This window comes from Dama dama, chromosome 31 (assembly GCF_033118175.1).
Source record: "Dama dama isolate Ldn47 chromosome 31, ASM3311817v1, whole genome shotgun sequence".
NCBI classification, from domain to species: Eukaryota; Metazoa; Chordata; class Mammalia; order Artiodactyla; family Cervidae; genus Dama; species Dama dama.
The window spans coordinates 13,250,576-13,269,464 of record NC_083711.1 but is presented as its reverse complement, the minus strand read 5'-3'; the positions used below and the strand labels follow the sequence as shown (position 1 = coordinate 13,269,464).

The following is an 18,889-nucleotide window of genomic DNA, read 5'->3' as shown; positions in this document are numbered from 1 at the left end:
CTCCAGGAATGACTAGTGTTTTGACTTTGGGCAAGTTACTTAACCTCTCTTTGCCTCAGTTTCTGCACCTGTAAAATGGGAGTGAGAATAGACTTAATCACCTAGCCAGGATCGGTTTCATAATCTGTAGTGCTCCTTGTTCAAATTCTGATGTTATGAGAATGCTGGGCCCAGTTTCTAGATGGTGGGAGCAGAGCATTAAACCACGCGTGGGGTCCTTCTGAGCATGAAGCCAGGGTCGCTGCCCAGGAAGCTGGCCCTGCTCCTAGCATAGTTGTGAGGATTAAATGAAGTATTGCATTTAAAGTCCTTAAAGCAGTGTCAGGCACATATGCAACCTCTGTAAATGTTATTTAAATCTAAAAATGGCAGTGGGTGAATTGGGAACTGAAGAGCTTACTCACAGCTCAGGAAACAGTGAGCTGGAGGTAAGTGAGGCTCAGTCTGGGTCTGTGCTGTGTAGGGCGGCTGTGCCCATTCGTGTCTGATTCTTTACCACCCCACGGACTGTCGCCAGCCAGGCTCCTCTGTCCATGGGATTTCCCAGGCCAGAATCCTGGAGTGGGTGCCATTTCCTTCACCACCATGTCCTATGGGTCCCTGCCTAATTTATTTATTAATAATATACTCCATGCTTTCTCCAGTGAGATTCATTCACTCTATTTTTTAATGATTTTTATGTTCCCTGCACAGTGATAGGCAGTGACAATATGTAGCTCATGACTTTTATTTCATTTACTTGTTCTCTTTATTTAAAGTGCTGTAAAACTCTAGAATAGACCTCAAGATATGCCAACTTTGTCATTGGACAAGACATGGGATTCTTACCTTATTAAACCATAAGAATTTAGAAGTGTCAAGGAAATGATGTTGGAATCTTGCTCTCAAGATATGAGTGAAACTTGTGAGTATAAAGTATTTTAAGGAGATATTGGGAGACTGGGATTGACGTATACACACCGCTATGTATAAAATGGATAATTAATGAGAAGCTACGGTGCACGGCGGGGAACTCTGTTCAATGCTTTGTGGTAACCTAAGGGGGAAGGAAATCTGAAAAAGAGGAGAATCGTGTATATGTGTAGCTGACTCCCTCTGCTACACAGCAGAAACTAACAGAACATTGTAAAGCAACTCTACCCCAATTAAGAAAAAGATAAATGTAGATATAAATATAAATTACACATGAGTTTTCTCATGGGGTTAGCCAGGGGATAATTTAGGTGAGCCAAAAGAAATCTCCTAGTTCTAACATTAGTACTATAATTACATGGATCCCAATTCTTCTTTCTCACTTGTAGACACAACTTGAAAGTCTTAGTTAAAATTATTCTATTTTTTATTCTTAATGTGCCCTTAAAGAAAATTGTTAAAACATCTCAGATCAATGGCAGATAAAATTTTCTTAAAATCTTAGTTAATAAAAAACCTAAACAGAGTACAAAATACTATACAGTTGATATTCTGATTCATCTTCATTTACTTTTTCTTGGTAAAAAGGGAATGTCGTTCTTCATTGTGAGTTTCAGAATCTAAATGTGGAAGGAGAATTCTAAAAGCATGCTAATTAGGCTCTGAAGAGAATTCTTTAAGATTTTGAATATATAAATAATTTTACCACTCAAAGTATGAATTAGCTATAGTTAGTCCAGAGGACTTTTTTTTTTTTTTTTAGTCCAGACGACTTTTTAAAGCAATACACTTTTTTTCCTGTTCAGGAGTGTTTTTCTGCCATTTTCCTGGAACTCAGGCCAGGAAGGGCCCTGAAGTACAGACTTGTCCAATTTGAATTGTTTGGGTTAATTTGACAACCCATGAAGTATCACTTTGATTCTTATCTCGGTCATGGTAACCTTGGGACAGGTTTTCCATTGGTTAATAAAGCAAGCTCTCCTTTCATACACAAAAGCACTTGTGAACTCTGTCCTAATTATCGATAGATTTCTTATATTTAACATATTCTCCAATCTCAAAAGGAGATAATCTCCTGTCCTTCACTGGGATTTGTCTGTTCCAGGAAAATGTCAATTTCTATTTGTAGACTCTTCTAGGAAATCTTCATTCTCCTTTAGCTGCAGCAATGATGGGAAGCTGCTCCTTCTCTGATGGGCTTGACAATGCTATTTCTGTATCTCATTTGAGAGGCTGGGCAGCCATTCATTTGTGGTTAATACTGTAATTCTTAAAATGTATTTTTAAGAAGGGGATGGAAATAGCTGAAAGCTCCGTTTTGGTCTGAATGCTATCACTGCTCAGGCACATTCAGAACTGTCAGCAAAATGTTGTCTGTGTTGAGCAACTCTCATGAATTGAAAGCAGCTAAGCTAAAAAAAGGGAAATTGACAGGTGTCTTATTAGGCCTTAGCTATTAGTCATTTTTGTATCTGCACAAGTAATTGACACTCCACTTCTAAACAAGGAGGGTGCATTTGCATGCTTTCAGGAAGAAGTCCTGCTGGGTGATTCTAATACACTATTTTAGGATGTGATGGCTTAATTTGTAAAATGTTTTGATGAACCAAACATGATCTCTTCCTTGTCACTTTTCTGGACGTCCTCAGGGTTCACAGTATAATCAAGGACTGAATGGATTTTGCTCGGGCGTGACATATCTGATGACTCAGGGAGTCTGGCAGTGAAATTGGGGGTGGTGTTGGTAACTGGCTACAACAGGAAAAGGAGCAGGGATTATCTCCCTTCTGTTCTTTTCTTGACAATTGCTGTAAATATATTTTTGGTTCATTACACCCCAGTTGATTCTTTACTGAATCAAAACTAGGGAACGAATTCTGAGGATAATTCTTTTTTCAATTAGGGGTTGTTCCATTCCCTAAAATGAAAAAAATTTTATAATTGTAAGGAACATTAGAGCATCAATTTTAAATCTCCCCTTATGGATGAGAAACTGTTGTTCAGAGATGTGAAGTGGCAATCTCAATGTGGCTAAGTGAGATAAAGGCAGAATGGAGATGAAAAGGTTACTAAAACAGTTTGATAAAATTTATGGAACTAGATTCCTCTTTCTTCTATCCATGTGTTAGTGACTTTTTCCACAAAGAGGTGAATTGCTAAACCGCATCATACTCCCCACTCCTGCATTTTGCTGTCACTTTACTTTTGATCCTGCCTCGGAAAACATGGAGTATGTCTAAACTGATAATCCAAATGCAAATTCTGAGTTGGTGATTTGATGAATTAAAGTCTGAGTTGGTGATTTGATGAATTAAACACCACCACCTCAACGATAAAATGTTTACCTACCAACAGCTTCTCCTTTAGGTGATTGCTGCAACTTCTTAAGCGATTGGTCTTTGTGATATTATTCAGGAATAGTGTAACCCCAAAGTGACTGTGCCCTTGGGTAAACTCTATTGTTTCCCTATAACCAAAGGGAGTTACTCAAAGAGGCGAAGTGAGTCAACCGGTGAAGAGCTGGAAGCAGCACTGCATGTAGCCAAGTGATTTACGTGCAAATGACCAAAGAGCTTTGGGAATACCAAGGGTAGAATGATTATACAGATGAGGTGACAGCAGAGATCTGTAAAAGTACAAAATTGACACCAAGATGGAGCACTGAAAGTTATCCTCTAGGCAAGAGTGAGTCAACAAAAGGATCTTTCAACATTCTAATTGCTATCTCACTTCTACATGGACTTTGACTTACATTAAAGAATCACAGAGTTCTGTAAGGTTCCTCACCAAAAAAGCCAAACAAACAAAACAACCCTGCAGGGCTCAAGCTTCCTCCTGGCCATATTGAAGACTAGCTCCACTTCCTGGCAATCTCCAGTGATATTTGTGAGAACTACAAAAACCTTTCTGACAACTGATTCATTTTTTTTTCTCATTTTCTGAGGAGTGTAAACTGCTTTGATACTCAGCCTTCCCTGCTTGTAATTTCATTCAGCCCTCTCAGGGCTACTATTAATAACCCTCTCTTACCACTCTCCCAACTGCTTTCCAGCTCACAAAGTTTTGTTTCTGTTGTCTTCTTTCCCATTCTCCACTTCCTTGTGAATTTATACCCAAAAGCACAACAAAACCCCAAACAAACAAAAAGTACAACAGCAGAAGTTTATTATTTTAGTAGAAGGATTTTGAAAACAGAAAAATGTTGAAGCTACCATTTTTACCTGGAAGTTTCTTTAGAAATAGAGCTATGGATCTTTTTAACAATTGAAATTTGTATTGAGGTATAGCCGATGGTGGCTCAGACAGTAAAGAATCCGCCTATAATGTGGGAGACCTGGGTTTGATCCCTGGGTTGGGAAGATCCCCTGGAGAAGGGCATGGCGACCCACTCCAGTATCCTTGCCTGGAGAATCCTCATGGACGGAGGAGCCTGGTGGGCTACAGTCTATGGGGTCACTTAAGAGTCAGACACGACTGAGTGACTAAGTGTAACACAGCATGTAGCCGATGAACAATGTTGTGATAGTTTCAGATGAACACTGAAGGGATCCATCCACGCATATACATGAATGGATCTTAATTAGTAGCTTTTGAAGTTCATAAAGTGCTGTTGGAAATAAGGGCTACAAAATCACAAATGCCCTCTAGAGCACATTCGTACCATCTGCTGACTGATGGCCCTACATCTGTGAACTGCCATCCTGTATGGGTTGGCACAGTGGGGTTATCTTGGAAGTGATTTCTACACTAGCTTGACCAGCAGCACACTTTATACTGAGACAGAGAGCCACATAAATATATGGAGGGTAAATGTACAGTCCCAACGCAACTTCCATTTAGCCAAATTCTCACAACTTCTCCATTTCCACGCAAGTGTGGAAGTGTGACAGAGGGGACATTGGATGGTAAAGGACAGAAGTCTTAACAATACACTGAAAATTGTTATGCCTGATGTCCGAATCCCCGAGCGGGAAGAGAGAAGGCTTCCAAGACAATGCAACTCGCAAAAAAGGGAAGTTTACTGCTGGCTCGAGTCAGGGCTTACTGCCGCAACCAACGCAGTGGTGCAGGGTCAGAAAAGCGCTGAGCCCGAGCTGCTACCCAATTTATAAGGTGTGTATAAGCAGTTGGTAGCTGGCTTAAGCGGATTGGTTACATGTTTGCTAAGTAATCTTATTGGCTCAAACCTTCGCGGGCTTTTTTTCAAACTTGGGCGTTCGCGGGCTTTTCAGCTTTCCCCTGATAGGTTCCCTTTTCCTTACTGGGCGCATATTGATTGGCTGGCTCCAGGTGGCCTGATAATCATGTTACCCTGGAAAACCAGGCCTACTCTTAATCTAGGCTGCCTGTCATGGCGCAGCCTCACAAAAATAACCTGATGTCTTTGTGCTTTTGGATAAATCCATTTCTGAAATAAAAAGCCTTCCGGATTTCCTAGTGATGTGAGCTCATAAATACTCTTTGTACCCAAGTCAACATTGCATTAGTTTTTGACTCTTGCAATTGTCACGCGAGTGTATGTTCCTCGGCTCTTTGTCTCGTCACAACAAAAATTTGGAGTGACAGACATTAAAGCCCCTTGGCGGGTCACAGCTCTGAGGACAGACCGTGTTATAGCTCTCAGGTCTCGAATGGACCGTGTTATAGCTCTTAAATAAATCAGTGTTACAGCTCAGTGTTACAGCTCTATTTATTTAGATAATAGCAGGAAAATCCATCTTCGAGGCATGAGGGCACGTCGATCCAAAGAAGCGAAGAGAAGAGCACCCCATTGCACGGGGGAGAGAGAGGGAGCAAAAGGAGGGAAGAGGGCTTTGGCTCCTCTTTTTATATGTTTCTCTGTCTTATATGGGCCTGTCTTATGTAAATTGGGCTGGCCAGGAGTGTTGTTTGTTTTACCTGAGGTTCTCACTCCGGTCCTCGGACCTTCCTTTGTTCTATTTTCGCGGGCTTTCCCTTCCAGGTCTTTTAGCCACCGCCATTTTGGACCCTTTTTCCCTATTCTAACTACCTAACACAATGAAAAGAAGGCTAATTTAGATCTAAAACTTCTTTTCCCTTTCCTCTCATTCACATGGGAGGTTTGCCTGGCCTTTGTTCTTCTCCCGCCTAGAAGGCTCTCAAAGTGAAGACATACACTCAAAGGGCAGAAAGGCACTGTATTTAATGGATCTTGCAGCTCAGTGTTTGGGGTTTTTAGAAACAGTTCAATGAGTTTCCTTGATAATTTTAGTGAAGTTGTGACCTTAAAATTGAAGCTCATTTGAGAAATGTCTGAAAGCCACTCAGGATACATTTCTTTAGGCCTTTAAATTTTAACAGACTTGTGTTCATGGGTTAATAGGGTGCAAAAGAAGCAGTTGCGGTTAGAACAAAAAAAGGAGATGAACATTTGTAGATGCCAGATGTTCAGCATTTTTCTCAAATACTTCACTAAGGCCAAGGGTGTCATGGACACCACTCAAACATGAGTTTCAAAGCAGGCCACAGAGGGGAAAGTCCCACAACAAATCAAGTGTCCTGCATGTGGCAATGTGGACAGGAAGGACCCTAACGGACCAGTACCAGAGAATGAGGAATCCTATGTTCAAGCTGTGTGCCTTTGCTTCTTCTCAGGAAAGCAATCTGTCATGTTAAATTAATGCAGTCAAATTGTAGTTTAACTTTGGTACTTTATTTGTATTCAATTTGTAAACCTAGTTTTATAAGAGCTTTATAAACTTTTACAACTCTAAAACTATATAAAGAGTTCGTTAAGAAGCTTGCACACAGTTTTAGGCTGTCCTTAAGTAACATTGTTATCAAAACCATCTAAGTTAATATTGGAGAATGTGTTTTCTTTTAAGAATAGAAAACACACATATTCATTGCCTATGAAGTAGTCCTTCAAAAAACGAAATCAAGTTTGAACCTGATCAAGTTTCTCGAACTCTTTGTCGATTTATAAGTAATCTAGAAGACAGAGAAACATGATAAATAACATGATGGGGGTACAGTTGTGGGAAACTATGGTTTCTAAAACAAATAAACTGCCAAAAATTAGTTGGCAGTGGTTCCTATAGATTTTTTTAAATGCAATAAAAGTAGCAATCAATTCTATATTGGAAACTTGTTTGGGTCTTGATTAAAAATAAACAATAAGCTAAAATATAATATAAGAAATTTGTGAGAAAACTGGAGTTTGAATGTTGTTCAGATGTTTGATGGTGCTGTTATTGCTGTGGTGGTTCTTTGGCATGAGAATACTCTCTGGTTGTGTAAACGAGGGGAGTGGTCTTGCCTGCTGGGGAATTTTATAGACAATAACTTTTTGTTTTCTTTAAGATAACATGAAAATGATAAACTAAATCTATCTGCACTATAGTAACAAGTTTTAAAATTTTGTCTCAGCAATCCTTCCAGATTGTGTTCTTAGAAAAGATGCGAATGTTGAAATACAAGATCAACATGACTTCTCATAGTCAAGAATATTAAAGGAAATTTCATTCTCTCTCCAAGAGCCTGATGTCTTAATTATTTTAGAAATGGGAACATGTAAGTCAAATCCATTGTTTAAACGCTACGTCGTGCCAACTGTCTTGGGACCCCATGGACGGTAACCCACCAGGCTCCTCTGTTCATGGGATTTCCCAGACAAGAATACTGGAGTGGGTTGCCATTTCCTTCTACAGGGATCTTCCCAACACAGGGATCGAATCCGTGTATTCTGCATTGGCCAGTGGATTCTTGACCACTGAGTCATCAGGGAAGCCCAAATCAAACCTAGGCAATTATAAATAATACGTGTGAAGTGTGACATGTTAGTCACTCAGTTGTGTCCGACTCTTCGTGACTATAGCCCATTAGGCTCTTTTATGCAGGCAAGAATAATGCAGTGGGTAGGCATTCCCTTCTCCAGCAGATCTTCCTGACCCAGGGATTGAACCTGGGTCTCCTGAGTTGCAGGCAGATTCTTTACTGTCTGAGCCACCTCATATAGAATTTGAGTGGTTTTATGTTATAAACTTACAACATATAAGCTTATATATTGTAACTTGAATGGCTTTATATTATAAGCTTATAATATACAATTTTATATGAGGTTCAAATTCTATATGAGGTTGGAAGGCGAAACAATATACCCCCCCACCCCCACCCCGCCCCCCACACACGTACACTATATTATTCCAATTTGGGAAACCTTAACTTTTCCTTTGCTTGCTTGTTGGCTAATTCTATAGGTTAATAGTGTGAAAACTAAGGACCTTGGTTCATATCTGTCCCACTACCTGTTTTGGTGTGGTCCATGAGCTAACAATATTTTTTAAATTTTAAATCATTAACAAACATTAATAAGAGAATAATATTTGGTGACATTTGGAAGTTGTATGAAATTCTAATTTCAGTGTCTATAAATACACCTTTAATGGAACACAGATGAGCCTGTTTTTACTATTTTTGTAAATAAAGTTTTACTGGCATCCATGACATTGTACAGGAGACAGGAATCAAGACCATCCCCAAGAAAAAGAGATGCAAAAAAGCAAAATGGCTGTCTGAGGAGGCCTTACAAATAGCTGTGAAAAGAAGAGAAGTGAAAAGCCAAGGAGAAAAGGAAAGATATTCCCATTTAAATGCAGAGTTTCAAAGAATAGCAAGGACAGATAAGAAAGCCTTCCTCAGCGATCAATGCAAAGAAATGGAGGAAAACAATAGAATGGGAAAAACTAGAGATCTCTTTAAGAAAATTAGAGATACCAAGGGAACATTTCATGCAAAGATGGTTCTCAATAAAGGACAGAAATGGTAGGGACCTAACAGAAGCAGAAGCTATTAAGAAGAGGTGGCAAGAATACAAAGAAGAACTGTACAGAACAGAATTTTGGACTCTGTGGGAGAAGGCGAGGGTGGGATGTTTCGAGAGAACAGCATCGAAACATGTATATTATCTAGGGTGAAACAGATCACCAACCCAGGCTGGATGCATGAGACAAGTGCTTGGGCCTGGTGCACTGGGAAGACTCAGAGGAATCAGGTGGAGAGAGAGGTGGGAGGGGGGATCAGGATGGGGAATGTTTGTAAATCCATGGCTGATTCATGTCAATGTATGACAAAAACCACTACAATATTGTAAAGTAATTAGCCTCCAACTAATAAAAAAAAAAAAAAGATCTTCACGACCCAGATAATGATGATGGTGTGATCACACACTCACCTAGAGCCAGACATCCTGGAATGTGAAGTCAAGTGGGCCTTAGGAAGCATCACTATGAAGAAAGTTAGTGGAGGTGATGAAATTCCAGTTGAGCTATTTCAAATCCTGAAAGATGATGCTGTGAAAGTGCTGCACTCAATATGTCAGCAAATTTGGAAAACACAGCAATGGTCACAGGACTGGAAAAGGTCAGTTTTCATTCCAGTTCCAAAGAAAGACAATCCCAAAGAATGCTCAAACTACCACACAGTTGCACTCATCTCACACACTAGTAAAGTAATGCTCAAAATTCTCCAAGCCAGGCTGCAGCAATACGTGAACCGTGAACTTCCAGATGTTCAAGCTGGTTTTAGAAAAGGCAGAGGAACCAGAGATCAAATTGCCAATATCTGCTGGATCATCAAAAAAGCAAGAGAGTTCCAGAAAAACATCTATTTCTGCCTTATTGACTATGCCAAGGCCTTTGACTGTGTGGAACACAATGAACTGTGGAAAATTCTGAAAGAGATGGGAATACCAGACCACCTGACCTGCCTCTTGAGAAACCTGTATGCAGGTCAGGAAGCAACAGTTAGAACTGGACATGGAACAACAGACTGGTTCCAAATAGGAAAAGGAGTATGTCAAGGCTGTATATTATCACCCTGCTTATTTAACTTCTATGCAGAGTACATCATGAGAAATGCTGGGCTGGAAGAAGCACAAGCTGGAATCAAGATTGCCAGGAGAAATATCAATAACCTCAGATATGCAGATGACACCACCCTTATGGCAGAGAGTGAAGAGGAACTAAAAAGCCTCTTGGTGAAAATGAAAGAGGAGAGTGGAAAAGTTGGCTTAAAGCTCAACATTCAGAAAACTAAGATCATGGCATCTGTTCCCATCACTTCATGGCAAATAGATGGGGAAACAGTGGAAACAGTGTCAGACTTTATTTTTTTTGGGCTCCAAAATCACTGCAGATGGTGATTGCAGCCATGAAATTAAAAGATGCTTACTCCTTGGAAGGAAAGTGATGACTAACCTAGAGAGCATATTAGCAAGCAGAGACATTACTTTGCCAACAAAGGTCCGTCTGGTCAAGGCTATGGTTTTTCCAGTGGTCATGTATGGATGTGAGAGTTGGACTGTGAAGAAAACTAAGCGCCAAAAAAATCAATGCTTTTGAACTGTGGTGTTGGAGAAGTTTCTTGAGAGTACCTTGGACTGCAAGGAGATCCAACCAGTCATCCTAAAGGAGATCAGTCCTGGGTGTTCATTGGAAGGACTGATGCTGAAGCTGAAACTCCAAAACTTTGGCCACCTCATGCGAAGAGTTGACTCATTTGAAGAGACCCTGATGCTGGGAAAGATTGAAGGCAGGAAGCGAAGGGGACGACAGAGGTGAGATGGTTGGATGGCATCACCGACTCAGTGGACATGGGTTTGGGTGGACTCTGGGAATTGGTGGTGGACAGGGAGGCCTAGCATGCTACTGTTCATGGGGTCGCAAGGAGTCGGACACAACTGAGTGACTGAACTGAACTGAACTGATGTATTTATATCTGTCTATTGCTGCTTTCCACAAGAGAAATGACAGATGGGCACAGTCATTCCTCAGTAGTGGATTGGTTTCAGCAAACCCCATGGCCAAATCCATGGATGCTTTAGTCCCTATATGAAATAGTGTAGTACAGTGTATCTGTATCCACAAGTTCTGTATCTCCAGATTATACATCTGTGGCTTCAAGCAGCCCCACAGAGGTCGAATCCACGCATGGATATAGAGGGTCCACAGTAAATGCCACAGAGACTGCAGGGCTTCCTAAGCCTAAAATATTTACTCTCTGGCCCTTTAAGGCAAAACTTTGCAGACCACTGGTATAGGTAAAAACACTGAGGTCTCAAAAGTGTCTGGTCTTGACTTGCACAGCTTTCTGAAGGCAGAGTCATAATTCAAACTTAGATCTCTATGTCTTCCAGTGCTATTGGTTTTCCCTATATTTTGCCCCCTTGAAATCATAATTTCAACTCATATAGTGCTTATTATCTTTCCAGCATTGTTATAATTACTTTCCTTATATCATCTTTTAATCACCAAAATCACCGATAAGATAGGCAGTGTAACTATTCCCCATACTTGGGAAAATTGAGGCACAGATTTGTTAACTAACTTTATGAAAGTCCCACATCAGCAAGAGAGAGATCGAGGTTGGTGACCTGGGAAGCCTGGCTCTTGAGCAGAGTAGTGGGAAGGAGGCTCCAGCGGGAGGGGATATACGCACACTTAGAGCGGATTCACTTTGCTGTACCGCAGAAGGCAACACAGCATTGCAAAGCAATTATCCTCCAATCAAAGAAGAGAGAAAAAAACACTGCATGGTGTTCTGTCCCTTTCAGTGAGAAAAAAACCAAGCCCAGGAAACAGAACACTTTTGAGTGGTTTAGTGCCTCTAATTCTAATGCCTCTCTTGAGTTATATGATATAAAAATGATAGAGAGTTGGTCATTCTGCTATCTTAACCGTGCTGGGAACTTGGGCGAGGCAAGTGGCTCCCAGTCACCTTTAAAATAAAAAACTGTGACAGTGTACGATCAGAAGTTCTTGGAGGAGGGCCACCTCGTTCTTGCTTTGGGGCTCCCATCTTCACTCTGTGATCTTTCGCTATATTACCCAGACAAGCAGGTTTGGGAAGGAATGGCAACATCACTGCAAGTAAGGGTAACAAGCTCCTTTGAGACCGAGGGAAATCCTAGCCGAGGTTTGACCAGGGTCAGGAGCAGAGGAAAGGACCACGCAAAACAGCAACTGTGTGAGACCCTCTCACAGTGCACACGGGACTCACGGAGCACACGGGACTCACGGCGCACACGGGACTCACGGCGCACACGGGACTCACAGGACACACGGGACTCACAGCGCACAGGGGACACACGGTGCACACGGGGCTCACAGAGCACACGGGACTCACAGGACACACGGGACTCACAGAGCACACGGGACTCACGGCGCACACGGGACTCACGGCGCACACGGGGCTCACGGAGCACACGGGACTCACGGCGCACACGGGACTCACGGCGCACACGGGACTCACGGCGCACACGGGACTCACAGGACACACGGGACTCACAGCGCACACGGGACACACGGCGCACACGGGGCTCACAGAGCACACGGGACTCACAGGACACACGGGACTCACAGCGCACACGGGGCTCACGGCGCACACGGGGCTCACGGCGCACACGGGACTCACAGGACACACAGGACTCACAGCGCACACGGGACACACGGCGCACACGGGGCTCACAGGATACACGGGACTCACGGCGCACACGGGGCTCACGGCGCACACGGGACTCACAGGACACATGGGACTCACGGCGTACACGGGGCTCACGGCGCACACGGGACTCACAGGACACACGGGACTCACAGAGCACACGGGACTCACGGCGCACACGGGACTCACGGCGCACACGGGACTCACGGCGCACACGGGACTCACAGGACACACGGGACTCACAGAGCACACGGGACTCACGGCGCACACGGGACTCACGGCGCACACGGGACTCACAGAGCACACGGGACTCACAGAGCACACGGGACTCACGGCGCACACGGGACTCACAGAGCACACGGGACTCACGGCGCACACGGGGCTCACGGCGCACACGGGACTCACAGGACTCACGGGGCTCACGGCGCACACGGGACTCACAGGACACACGGGACTCACAGAGCACACGGGACTCACGGCGCACACGGGACTCACGGCGCACACGGGGCTCACGGAGCACACGGGACTCACGGCGCACACGGGGCTCACGGCGCACACGGGACTCACAGAGCACACGGGACTCACGGCGCACACGGGACTCACGGCGCACACGGGGCTCACAGAGCACACGGGACTCACGGCACACACGGGACTAACGGCGCACACGGGACTCACAGGATACACGGGACTAACGGCGCACACGGGACTCACAGGATACACGGGACTCACGGCGCACACGGGACTCACAGGACACACGGGACTCACGGCGCACACGGGACTCACAGGACTCACGGGGCTCACGGCGCACACGGGACTCACAGGACACACGGGACTAACGGCGCACACGGGACTCACAGGATACACGGGACTCACGGCGCACAACGGCGCACACGGGACTCACAGGATACACGGGACTCACGGCACACACGGGACTCACAGGACACACAGGACTCACGGCGCACACGGGACTCACAGGACACACGGGACTCACGGCACACACGGGACTCACAGGACACAGGGGACTCAGGGCGCACACAAGCCGGCAGGGTGCTTCCGCACCCCTCCACTCTCAGTGCTGTGAACCAAGCGAAGACTCTAACCTCCTGAATCTGTCGCAGGGAAAAGCCAATTCTGACTCCTTGTTGGAACTGTTTGGGTTTTTTTTGTTTGTTTGTTTTCTTTTTGGCTTGCTTTCCATAGGCATTATTTACCAACAAAGGTCCGTCTAGTCAAAGCTATGGTTTCCAGTAGCCATGTATGGATGTGAGAGTTGTACTATAAAGAAAGCTGAGTGCCGAATGTGAGACTGTCAAGACTAGCACCATGACAGGCTCCCTAAACTAAGAGTAGGCCTAAGTTTCAGTTTCTCCCGAGGGTAGGGTAATTATCTGCCCTCAACAGGCCACCAGAGACGAGCTAATCAGTACGCACCCAATAAACCTCCGGGAAGGTCCCCTGGAAAGTCCCGCACAGGCGAAAGTTTGTACCAATAAAATTGCTTTGCAAACATGTAACCAATCCGCTTGCGCCCACTACCCACTGCTTATGTTTGAAATCGAGCACCCTATAAGTGTGCGTGGAAACTGGGGCTCGGGGCTCTCTGACTTTGCACCACTGCGTTGGTTGCAGCAGGGGCCCTGGCTCGAGTCTGCAATAAATTTCCCTTCCTTTGCGTGTTGCATTGTCATGGAGGTCTTCTCTTTTCCTGCTGGGGGATTCGGACAGCGGGCATAACACCGAAGAATTGATGCTTTTGAACTGTATTGTTGGAGAAGAGTCTTGAGAGTCCCTTGGATTGCAAGGAGGTCCAACCAGTCCATTCTAAAGGAGATCAGTCCTGGGTGTTCATTGGAAGGACTGATGCTGAGGCTGAAACTCCAATATTTTGGGCACCTGATGTGAAGAGCTGACTCATTGGCAAAGACCCTGATGCTGGGGAGGATTGAAGGCAGGAGGAGAAGGGGACGATAGAGGATGAGATGGTCGGATGGCATCACCGACTCGATGGATGTGAGTTTGAGCAAGCTCCGGGTGTTGGTGATGGACAGGGAGGCCTGGTGTGCTGCAGTCCATGGGGTTGCAAAGAGTCAGACCCAACTGAGCAACTGAACTGAAGTGAACTTCCGTAGCTTTTGTCATTATAATCATATATAATGGCCTGGCAAGAGAGTCCTCTCCCTCTGCCCAACTGTTCAACTAAAACGCCTTTGTTCAGAATCCTGTACGCCTGTGGATGGCAGGAAGAAAGAAATTAACACATCCTCTGCCTGAGGCTTGCCATTCTAGGAGGTACTTGCAAGATGAATGGGCTTTTTACTTTGTTTTTTCACCTCCCCCATCTCTGATCTGTAAAAGAAACTGGCCTCCAGACCCCAATAAGAGGGTTGTTTTGAGACATTTATCTGCCCTCTTCTATTCCTTGCCCCAACACCTCAACTCCAATTCATTGGCCTGTCATGGGGTGAAGAGCTTGGACTTGGTAACAAATCTATACAGCTTTTTTTTTTTTAATTAATTAATGGTCATGCTGGGTCTTTGTTGCTCAGTGGGCTTTCTCTAGTTGTGACGAATGGGCACTGCTCTTTGTTGGGATGCGAGGGCTTCTCATTGTGGTGCCTTCTCTTGTGGAGAAGCGCAGGCTCCAGGAGCATGGGCTTCAGTAGTTGCAGGAGATGGCCCAGTAGCTGTGGCACGTGGGTTCTAGAGCTCGGGCTTAGTGGCCCTGTGGCACGCGGAGTCTTCCTGGACCAGGGATCGAACCTGCATTAGTAGGTGGATTTTTTTTTTTTTATGTATATGTATATATGATTTATTTATTTTTGGCTGTGCTGGGTCTTGTTGTTGCTTGGGCTTTCTGTAGTTGCAGCAAGAGGGGGGCTACTCTGCAATTGTGGTGCGCGGGCTTCTCATTGCAGTGACTTCTCTTGGTGCAGAGCACCGCGCAAGAGGGAGGGCTCGGTAGTTGTGACACAGGAGCTTAGTTGCTCCAAGGAATGTGGGATCTTCCCTGATCAGGGATGGACCCCGCATCCCCCTGCATCAGCAGGCAGATTCTTGACCACTGGACCACCAGGAAAGCCCTGGAGAAGTTTTGCGGCTCTAGCTGTTTTCGTATAGATCCTCCCACCCTGAGCTTGTACCTACCTGCGGAGAAACCGTGCAACTTCATTAAAGAATTGTTGCCCAATCTGGGGTCAGTCCTGATTCCATCCCAGATTGACTGGCTGTGTGACTTGCGGCAAGCCCCTCTGCCTCTACGGCCTCAGCTGCGTTGGGTATAAGGTGAAGAAACCGGCCCATGATGTCCTGAGCGTTGGATGAGGCAGGCAGAAGGCCTGGTGCGACAGGGTACTACTCTTCATATCCTGGCTGGCTTTGGCGTGGGCCGCATCGATAGGTGGATTCTTATCCATTGTATCACCAGGGGAGTCCTATGCAGGTTTTTTTTTTTTTTTTTAATATTTATTTCTTTATCTGGTTCTGCTGGGCATTTAGTTGCGGCACGCAGAATCTAGTTCCCTGACTAGTGATCAAACCCCCGGCCCCCTGCGTTGGGAGTGTGGAGTCTTAGCCACAGGACCATCAGGAAGTCCCATTTATAGCTTTTTTGTGGTGCATCTTGTAACAGATTTGCATTCATTAGCTCAAAGCAGCCTGCTAAAATCCTTGTACTTTCTTGCTTACTTAAGTATTTATTCCCTTGTGTTTGCTTCAAGCAGATGTACCAGTGCTTTATATTATAGAACATCAGGGTTCAGAAGGAACTTGGGGGCTTTTGTGTGATTGATGGAAGAAAAGTCTGACATGCAAGAATTTTTTGTGGGGATGGAGTTGGGAGGGATGAAGAGAGGCAACTGAGAATGGCAGAAAAAGAGAAGGTAATTTTCTCCAAGGAGGCTGCTCCCGCCACTCTGGGGGAGCTATGTCTCCTGGAGCTTCAGATTGTGGTGAGATGAGGCAGGAGCTGGTAAACTACATCCGGCGTGCTCAATGTGTCCGACTCTTTGTGACCCCAGGAACTGTCTCCCACCAGGTTCCCCTGTCCATGGGATTCTCGAGACAAAATACTGGAGTGGGTTGCCGCGCCCTCCTTCTGGGGATCTTCCTGACCCAGGAATCGAGCCTGCGTCTTTATGTCTCCTGCGTTGGTAGGCGGGTTCTTCACCACTAGGGCCAACTGGAAAGTAAACTGTGGCTGTGGGACAAAGCTAGGCTGCTCTCTGTTTTTGTAAATAAAGTTTTATTGGAACCCAGATATGTCCATTTGTTTCCTGCTCTTGTCAATAAAGTTGGAGGCCCTCCATTCAAATGGGTCTTTTTTAAGAATAGGATTATTTATTTTTGGCTCTGCTGGGTCTTCGATGCTGCATGCAAGCTTTCTCTAGTTGCGGTGTGCAGGCTTCTCAATGCAGTGGCTTCTCTTGTTGCCGAGCATGGGTTCCAGGTGCATAGGTCCAGTAGTTGCGGGGCACAGGCCTAGCAGCTCCTTGGCATGCGGATTTTTCCCGGACCAAGGATTGAACCCCTGCATTGGCACGTGGGCTCCCACCCACTGCACCACCAGGCAAGTCCCAAGTACCTCTTGTCTGTCGCTGCTTCTGTGCCCCATGACAGAGCTGAGTATTTGTGGCAGAGATCATAATAGTTCATTCAGTGTGAGACATTTATTATCTGATCCTTTACAGAAAAAATTGCTGACTGATGGTTTTAAGGGAAGACTAATTACTTCACTATCATGAAACCTTTCTTTTTTTGGAGATTATAGGCTGCATATATCAGATAGCAGTGGAGAGCTAACTTTAAAGTATTGATAAAAATGTCTTTTAAATCATTCTCTAAATGCTGCACAGAATTTTTTAAAATTTCTGTTTAATTTTTAAATTTTTAAAAAATGTTTAATGTTTAAATTTATAAAACCGTAGACCTATCCTAGCCATGGCAGAGTCATGGGAATGGGTATTTTTAAAAGGCATGAACCCAAAATGAGGAAGTTTGGGAAATACTAGCCTGGTACGTACCAAGTCTTCCCAAGATGCCTATTGAATTGTATCAAGAAATTGAAATCGCGTTAACTGTGACAACAGTCTGTACCATGAGCTGCCGTGTGTATTATAGACCATAATTCGGAAGCACATCAAGGGTTCGTTATTTGAAAATCTCCTTGATTTCCATTAAAAATAACTTTGCAGGACTTTCCTGGTGGTACAGTGGGTAAGAATCCACCTGCCAACGCAGGGGATACGGTTTTGATCCCTGGTCCTCGATCCCTGGCCCGGGAGGATCCCACATGCCTTGGGGCAACTCAGTTCATGTGCCACAACTACTGAGCCCATGTGCCTAGAGCCTGGTCTCCGTAACAAGAGAAGCCACTGCAATGAGAAGCCCGTGCACCACACTCACTAACACACCCGCTCGCTGCAACTGGAGAAAGCCCTCAACAGCAACGGAGACCCAGCCCAACCAAAAAGTAAATACACAGAAAACCTTAAAAAAATAACTTTCCATGTAACAATAAAAATCCATTTACCGCTGAAAAGCAGAAAATAAAAATTTTACATGTTGCTCCTAGCCAGAGACATACTGCTAATCTGTTAATATTTTGAGGTACACACCCTATCCTTTCTGGATTGAATTAGTATAATTCTATTGAATTCTTAAAATACCATGTGGTTATTTTGGGTTACAGTTGTGGGAAGGGATTTCACTTGGGTTTCAGATTTGTTACCCTCTTGGAAGTGTTTAGATAGAGAGCCAAGAAATACACCAGTGCTCCCATGGGAACAGAAGAACTGGTGAATATGATTATTTAAAGCCTTGAATTTGTGTGATTGGGCTTGGACAGAGCACATTTAGAATATTGAGACGTAGTCTTTTCTTTCCTCTATTGTGGTTGCCATCGTCTTTTAATGACGTCTTTTGCTTTGCATTTTTTTACCCACTGGGCTCATCACACCGCTGCTAATGTCAGGAGAATGCAGCGGGACACAGCAGCCCACACCATGGGTGGTCCCCAGGACTGCTGTAAAGATGCTGGAGAATTCTCTGTATAAAAGCCTACATCTGTCAGGTGTTTTTGACAACACCATGAGAGGCGATGATTCTGTTGTGTCTAGTCTAATAACTGCCTTTTCTTTCTCTGGTTGGCTCGCCAAGGGCTTTGATGCTCAGGGCAGAGGAAGAAGATGCTACTTCCTTCTGGGTCCTTCCTTCCTGAAGGGTCAGTTTCACTGGACTCCAGATGCCTCCAGTTACTGATTCCCTTGGCCACATCCTTGCCGCCACCAGTTTTTCCTGAAGCACACCCGGGAGCTTATTTGGGAGCAAGGGCAGAATTGGTACCCACTTCCTCATCAGCACACACAGGATCCACAAACTTCAGTTTCCTTGAGGTTGAACTTAGGTGTCACGATAAAGATGGTGTCGGGGAACCTAGATGCTAGACCATGAAGAAGGGTATCCTCCTTCAGACCCAAAATTGAGAGTCAGGCATTGTTATTTGCTGTTTGTTTTTGGCTGT

The 18,889-nt window shown here is 44.6% G+C and overlaps 1 protein-coding gene across 2 annotated transcripts in view; it reads left to right on the top strand.

The window, feature by feature from the left end:
• Window positions 1-18,889, top strand: part of MAP3K7CL (MAP3K7 C-terminal like) — an 85,192-nt gene that overhangs the window by 14,630 nt on the left and 51,673 nt on the right. The gene's annotated exons all lie outside the window — the stretch shown is intronic.